This window comes from Ovis aries, chromosome 20, assembly GCF_016772045.2.
Source record: "Ovis aries strain OAR_USU_Benz2616 breed Rambouillet chromosome 20, ARS-UI_Ramb_v3.0, whole genome shotgun sequence".
In the NCBI taxonomy this organism is placed as follows: Eukaryota; Metazoa; Chordata; class Mammalia; order Artiodactyla; family Bovidae; genus Ovis; species Ovis aries.
In genome coordinates this window covers 15,463,837-15,471,978 of record NC_056073.1, presented here as the reverse complement: position 1 = coordinate 15,471,978, position 8,142 = coordinate 15,463,837, and the positions used below count along the sequence as shown (strand labels likewise).

At 47.9% G+C, this 8,142-nt stretch overlaps 1 pseudogene; it reads right to left on the bottom strand.

The window, feature by feature from the left end:
* Positions 1-4,797: 4,797 nt before the first annotated feature.
* Positions 4,798-7,077, bottom strand: LOC101108784 (large ribosomal subunit protein uL16-like; annotated as a pseudogene).
* Positions 7,078-8,142: the final 1,065 nt, after the last annotated feature.

The window sequence follows — 8,142 nt, the reverse complement described above, 5'->3', positions numbered from 1 at the left end:
TAGCTCAGCGTACACACACAGACATGTTTTTGGTTTTAAGTAAGATATATTTTGTCAGCCTAGGAAACTGGAACTTATTTCACATAATGGATTGTTGGCTTTATTTGCAGCTTTTAACTATCAGGATATGGAAGTGGGAGGGGGTCTCCTTTGCACTATTGCTCTAGCTGCAAACATGAAGGGTAGGACTATGTCTGGTACAGGATAGACCCCAGATCTCACCAAAGAACCCAAGTGCTCCCCACTGCCCCACACTGCCTGCTTGCAGAGAATGGGGAGGGTGTTGGGGAAGAGTAAAGCCTAACTCCATAGCACAGGGAACTCTACTCCATCCTCCATAATGACCTATGTGGGAAAAGAATCTAAAGACAGAGTGCGTCTTTGTGTATGTATAGCTGGGCCACTCTGCTGCACAGCAGAAACCAACACAACCTTGTAAAGCAACTAAAATCCAGCAAAAATTAATTTTTAAAAATAAACAAAATACTGTATTAAAAAAAAATAAAGTGACTCCTACCATATTTCAATAGGGATAAAAGAATAAAGCACAGAGGAGTTTCTGGAAGAGGCCAGTTAAGATGAAAAGGAACGTCTGTGGGAGTGGAATTTAATGTTAAGGAGGAAAGCTTGAGGGGTGAAGGTGATGAGGGTGCTGGGGGCTTTTCTTTTGGGGTGGCGGTGGACAACAGACTCACCAGTAGTAGGGTTGCTGCTGCTGCTGCTGCTAAGTCACTTCAGTCGTGTCCGACTCTGCGCGACCCCACAGATGGCAGTCCACCAGGCTTCCCCGTCCCTGGGATTCTCCAGGCAAGAACACTGGAGTGGGCTGCCATTTCCTTCTCCAATGCATGAAAGTGAAAAGTGGAAGTGAAGTCGCTCAGTCGTGTCCGACTCTTAGCGACCCCATGGACTGCAGCCTACCAGGCTCCTCCGTCCATGGGATTTTCCAGGCAAGAGTACTGGAGTGGGCTGCCATTGCCTTTTCAGAGTAGTAGGGTTATCAGGTAGGGTTATCAGGTGAGAAATCGTAGCCTGAGCTGGGAAGCTGTTGGGTTCTGATCTCTCCATTGAGAAGACTCTCTTTACTTCAGCCAATGCCCTATTACCCTCAGAAGTGGAAAGCCAGCCCACTTGGCAATTGTAAAAATAAATGCAAGAGGAAACAAAGCAACATACTATGTGCTGTCAAGATATTGTGCCTGCCAGATATTGCTAATGCCGGGCCAGAGATAGCTAGTTTGATAGAGATGTTATTAGACACAGGCTAGCACTAAGCTGACATCTTTCTCTTTGACGGTATCAAAAGGATTAAAAAGGACTCAAAATGCAATTACTTTTTGCCATCGAGTCATCTCTGGGACACCTGTGATACAGCCCCCATTGTCTGCGAAGCATTGCTCTGGGCTAGACTCCAGACAGTGCTAATCCGAGTGGTCAAACCGAACTTCCCCCACCTGCCACTGACTGTTACGTGCTGGTACCCTGTCTCCAAAGACAGCCCCCAACAAGCTCCCCCATCCCTGTGCCATGTCCCTCCTCCTACCAGGAGACGGAGGCCATCTCCCCTCCCTGTGGGTCTGGGCTGGCCTTGGGAACTCGCCTTGACCAATAGCATGCACCAGAAGCGAAGATGTGCCCCTTTCAGCCTGAGCGTTAACTGATCCCTTCTGCCTGGACTCCTTGGAGCTCTGGACTGCCAGGTGAGAAAACCACCCAACTGGAGAAGGAGGTCCCACTGCCCCAGCGAAACTGCCAGCTGAATGCAGCCAAATGAGTGAGCCCACTACCACCATGAGGCACACAGGTCACCCCAGCTGAGCCCCCAGCAACGTGGGAGATAGCAAATAGCTGCTGCTTTAAGTCACCGCAGTTTGGAGCACCGCATAACAGCAACAGGCACCTGATTGTGTGCCAAGCACCACCAACAGCCTTACACGTGTTATTTGTTTAATCCTCACAACGTTCCTGGGAGAATGGTACCTTTCACTCCATTTTACAGATGGGAGAACGCAGGCTCAGAAAGGTGATGTCACCGTGCCCATGGTTTCATAGCTATTAATAGAAAAGTACTGGAGTGTAGGCTGGACCTAGTGTGTCTGATTCCAAGATGGGCAAGGCAAAGGGATGGTGGGGAGATCAGCAGGGACCCCGCATTTCCATGCTAGTGGGGAGAGAGAGATGCTGTCCAACTTGCCCCAGTCCAGGACGCTCCTAGTCCCCCAGCCAGAGTGCAGCAGGCTCAGGAGGGCAGTGCAAGATGGAACAGGAGGCCAGGTTCTGCACTGAGAGCTCATGCTGGGAGAAAGGGGCTCCATGGCCACCAAATTAAATTTTTTTTATTAATTTGGCTGAGCCAGGTCTTATATATAATTGTGTTTATGTATGTGTCTTGGCCGTGTGGGTCTTTGTTGCTGCACGGCCTTTTTCTAGTTGTGGAGAGTGGGCGCTGCTCTTCGTTGCGGTGCACAGGCTTCTCACAGCGGTGGCTTCTCTTGTCGTGGAACATGGATTCTAGGCCACCTGGGCGTCAGGAGTTGCTGCACGTGGGCTCAGGAGTCGTGCTTCCTGGGCTCTAGAGCATAGGCTCAATAGTTACGGTGCTCAGGCTTAGCTGCTCTGAGGCCTGTGGGATCTTCCTGGATCAGGGATCAGACCCATGTCCCCTGCAGGGGCAGGCAGATTCTGTTACCACTGAGCCACCAGGGATGCCCTGCCTCAGGTCTTTGCTGTGGCATGCAAGCTGCTAGTTGTGGCATGCGGGATTTAGTTCCTTGACCAGGGATGGAACCGGGCCTCCTGCACTGAGAGTTTGGAGTCTTAGCCATTGGACCACCAGAGAAGTCCTGAGCCACCAGCTCTTCGACCCAGACAGATTCCCAGCCCCCTACCCTGCCTGGGCCGCCACTAGACTTCACGTGACCCCAACTGGATCTGATCTCTGAAAAAGGTCACCTAGTTTGTCTAGCTTGCTAACCTGGGGACCCATGTGGCCAGCCTCCTGATATCCAGTGCCTGCTCTGTGATGGATACGGAGCTGCCCACATTGGGCATTTCCCTGGCGCAGGATTCCCTCCTGCCTGTCTCCCAGCATCCTGCTGAATAGTCTTCCTGAGCCACAAGCTAAACCTGAAGTTTCCCTCCTCTCTTGATCCTCGATGCCTGGATGCTTAGATTGACAAGATTAGCATCTCCTCGGGCCTGTAGAGCCCACACCAGGATTCAGAGCTGGGTAGCCAGGGGACCCTTCAGGCATCAGTTTGTGTGAATTTACTAACAGACAGGCATTCACTGGAGCCCTGGGAAGAGAAGGGACACTCCTGGTGCAGCAGCCTGCGATAGCGGGAGAGGTGAGAGGGATGCCGAGGGATCACCAGAAGGCACCGTGGAGCGTCACTCTCAGCCTCGGGTCCACCCTTCTCGGCAGAAGTCATGGAGCTGAAAGCCAGATGCCGCAGACCTTGCTGACAATAGAGATCTGGGTGAAAGTCGATTTCCACCTAACATGGATGTGCGTGCGTGCCAAGTCTCTTCTGTCATGTTTGACTCTGTGCAACCCTATGGACTGCAGCTTGCCAGGTTCCTCTGTCTGTGGGATTCTCCAAGCAAGAACACTGGAGTGGGTTGCTGTGACCTTCTCTAAGGGATCTTCCCCACCCAGGGATTGAACCTGTGTCTCTTACATCTACCTGCACTGGCAGGCGGGTTATTTACCACTAGAGCCACCTGGGAATCCCAACGTGGATGCATTGGGTAGTATTTGGAAGCAGCAGAGAGTGCCCTTTGGGGCTGCATTTGCTCACGGAAAGCATGGAGGAGATGTGCCATTTTTCTGCTGCAGCCTCCCCGGGGCCATTCTGTAACTTGGCAGCAGCAGTAGCGTCATGCTGATCCCTGGATGGCAAGCCATGAGGTATGATCTGGAACTCTGAGTGTCAGTTGGACCCCTGGTGGGTCCCAGGTGGTCACCTTCCCTTCTGGGAGATGCTGCCGGCTTGGCTAGGCCACGGCATTCCGGTAGGAGCCACTTTTATCTGCCTGGGCGCTTGTCTTCTCTCTTCCTGTTGCCTCTCCTCCCTCTTTAAATCCTCTCCCCACAAGAGCTGTTTAGTTTTCAAACTGTCACTGATTCTGTAGGTTTGAGGGCAGCCCCTGGGCCTGCGGGAGGATGGACAGAGAATCCAGAGGTTGACAGTGTAGCCTGGGAGCTGTCACTCACCACGTGGGCCCTGGGGAACATCCCCTTTCTTTTGGGGCCTTCTGTTTTCTAACCTGTAAAACGATCAGGTTGAAATGAAAGTTTCCTCCCAGCTTGAACCTACAATGATTCAGTCCTCAAGCATGTGGTCTGCTGTCTGACAGGTACTGGGCTGGGTGCTGGTTTTTGTAAAGCTCGCTTTCTAGGAGACAGGAAGGTGAATAAGCATGGAATTAGACCAGAGAGGACTACGTGCTGCGCCGTTAAAAAGAATACATTTGAATCAGTTCTGATGAGATGGATGAAACTGGGGCCGATTATACAGAGTGAAGTAAGCCAGAAAGAAAAACACCAATACAGTATACTAACACATATATATGGAATTTAGAGATGGCAATGACGACCCTGTATGCAAGACAGCAAAAAAGACACAGATGTGTATAACGGATGTGGTTGAAAAGATTGAGCTCTATCAGCCTTGTGAAGAAAGCAGCAGTGACCTGGCTCTCTGGCCCCCACTGCCACCCCCTCAGCCCATCCCCCACTCCTCAGGTACAGGCACCGTCAATTCTTTTAGATGATTCCTTTGAGTTTTAGCAGTGCACACTTCTGTGGAAGAGACTTGTATCACTATTTTTGGACTTATCAGTATTAGGTCCCAATTAAGTTCTCACTTAATTTTTTTTTAAGATTTTTTTTTCAATGTGGATCTTTAAGTTTTTACTGAATTTGTTACAATCTTGCTTCTGGTTTACGTTTTAGCTTTTTGGCTGGGAGGCATGCTAGATCTTAGCTCCCTGACCAAGGATCGAATCTGCACCCCCTGCATTGGAAGGTGAAGTCTTAACTACTGGACTGCAGGGAAGTCCCTAAGTTCTCACTTTATAAGATGTAGATTAAATTTTCTTTTATCCATCCTCCCCATTAGAACCTTCACCTAGAACCCCTGCCTGTCTCCCCATTCTCCCAATGTGGTTATATCATCCTCTTGGTTAGACAGAAATTCAATGTTTTCACTTTTTTAAATTAAATCAAAATTTTTTTGGCCACACCTCACAGCCTGTGGGATCTTAACTTCCCATTCCGGGGAACTGAACCTAGGCCCCCTGCAGCGGAAGCTCAGAGTCTTAACCACTGGGCCACCAGGGAAGTCTCATCAACGTCTTCATTTTTATGACTAATTGTTATTTATAGCTAAACCATGTAGTAGATTATTAATATTATTTCAACATTTGTTCTCTATGGAGTGAGCTGCCCTTTTTAAAATTTGCTTTGCTTTCCTTATCCATGTTAGTGATTCGGTCCCCAAATCTTTCCCGGTAGTGTAGATCTCATCTCAGTAAGTCCAAATTTTAGGCATTCTATGCATTTCATCTTCTTGAATAAATTGTTCCCAGAGCCCTTTCACTTCTGCAGGAGGACCTACTGGCTCTCTATTTCACGCACTGATCCTAATCTCTCTCTCCTGTGGATTTTCTGATGTCTTTGTCTTGTGTTTGCAGGAGGGAACACACCTCCACCCTCCCACTGTAGAAATGGTCAATGGAAGTTGTAATTTGGGGAGAATTTGCATGTCTCAGCATGTTTTTGTTTTATATTTAATAGTTTGGCAGAGTATGGAACTTTAGGTTGGAAAAAATCTTCCCTTAGAACTTTGAAGGCAATGCTCCCTCACATTCTGTGACAGTTCTCTGAAACAGCCAATGCTGTTTTGAGTCCTGATCCTTTCACGTGATTGTTTTTTTCTAGAAGTTTGTAGCATCTTCTCTTTGTCACCGGTGTTCTGAAATTCTGTGACGTTGTGCTTTGGTGAAGGGGCATTTTCATATACTCTTTGGCCTATTTTAGGTCACTTCCCCAGTGGCTCAGATGGTAAAGCGTCTGCCTACAATGCGGGAGACCTGAGTTTGGTTCCTGGGTTGGGAAGATCTCCTGGAGAAGGCAATGGCAACCCACTTCAGCATTCTTGCCTGGAAAATCCCACGGACAGAGGAACCTGGTAGGCTACAGTCCATGGGGTCGCAAAGAGACGGACACGACTGAGCGACATTTACTTTACTTTTTACTTTGGCCTATTCAGTTTGGAAACTCATGTCCATCAATTCTGGGAAATGCTCTAGAAGTAATTTTTTTTTTTTTGATAGGAAAGTAGGATTTATTGGTGGGTGTAAGTAAGCAGGCGACAGTGCCCTGGCTCTCATGAGCGCAAGGGCCACCATTTGTTCTGAGGGCCACGATTGGGTATATATTTTACCCCACACCCATCTGGGATAAACTGCTTTTCTGCCACCGTGTTTTCAAATTCATCTGCGTTAAACTTAGTAAATCCCTGCTTCTTGGAGATGTGGATCGTCAGGTGTCCAGGAAACTTTCACTTGGCTCTGCAGAGGACCTCAGTCACATGCTTCCTGTTCTGCAGCTTGGTGAGGATGGACATCGTGACTTGGCCAGTGTGGACCCTGGCCACTGTGCCCTGGGGCTCTCCAAAGGCATCTTGCATACCTGTCTGGAGTCTATCACTCTAGCACAGGACAACATCTTATAGATGTAGGTGACATAGAAGGGGTGGAGCTACACTCGGATGTGAAAACCAACTTTGCCACAGCTTTTCGCCATGTACTTGCTGGCACAAATATGGGCAGCCTCCAGGGCTTTAGAGGAGAACTGCTGATATTCATCCGATACCATGTGGCCACAGAGTAGGAACTCATCACTTTTGCCTTCTTCTGTCCCAGGTCAGTGATGCTAATCTTAGCATCAGGGACATCTCGGCATAAGCCGAAGGGAGATTTTGGGTATGGCTTGTTCTTACAATACCGGTAACACCAGGCAGGGTGGATTGTCTGTGGCCTGCTGAAGGGAAAGAGCTCTTGAAATAATTTTTAAGGGATTTTTCTCTTTTCTGTTTTTTTTTTTTTGTTTCTTTGATTTTGTTTCTTTGTTTGCTACAGTTTGGGAGGATATCTTTAACTTCCAGTCTTTCTGTTTAATTGTCATTCCTGTTGTATTTTAAATCTCTGAGACCTTATTTTGTCCCCTGAATGTTCATTTTTATAGCATCTTATTCTGATCTCATGGTTGCAATATCATATTTCTCTGAGAATAAATAATTTTTTAAAAAGTTTCCTTCCGTCTGCACAACAGTATCCCCCAAGTTGCTTTCATCTGTTTGTTTTGATCTCTGTTCTTCATATTAGATGCTTTCCTCATGTGTCTGTGAACCTTTGGGTTCCTGCTGAAGAATGGAACTCTAAAAGCTTTGCAACTATGGGCGGGCCTTTGCTGCCTCTACCCTTTAGAAGCCCTTGAGGACTTCCTCGGTGGTACAGTGGTTCAGCTTCGCCTGCCAATGCAAGGGATATGGGTTCAACCCTGATCTGGGAAGATCCCACATGCTGTGGGGCAACAAAGTCCGTGGGCCACAACTACTAAGGCCTATGCGCCTAGAGCCTGTGCTCCACAAGAGAAGCCACCGCGATGGCAAGCCCATGCACTGCATCGGAGAGTAGCCCCTACTTGCTGCAACTAGAGAAAAGTCCTCGAGTAGCAAAGAAGACCCAGGGCAACCAGAACTAAATAGATAGATAAATACATTTTAGGGAATACTAAAAAAAAGTCTCTCTTGATGTCAGAGTCTCTCACCCAGTCCGCCTGAAGTGACCCTGCCTCTCTTACATCTGTGTTCCCCAGCCCAAAGACTCTCCGTCTTACTCACTCTAGAATATGCATCTCCCATCACCTGCAATGGTACAGAGGGGGAAAGGAACTGACCTGCACAGAGTAAGAGAGGGGATTTGGAGAACTAACTGCTCCTTAAATTGACTTTTAGTTTGTTTTCTTTTTTAAACAGGCTTTTTTATTTTTTTAAGATTTTTTTGATGGGGACCATTTTTAAAGTCTTCATTGAATTTGTTACACTATTGCTTGTTTTATGGTTTTTGGCCTTT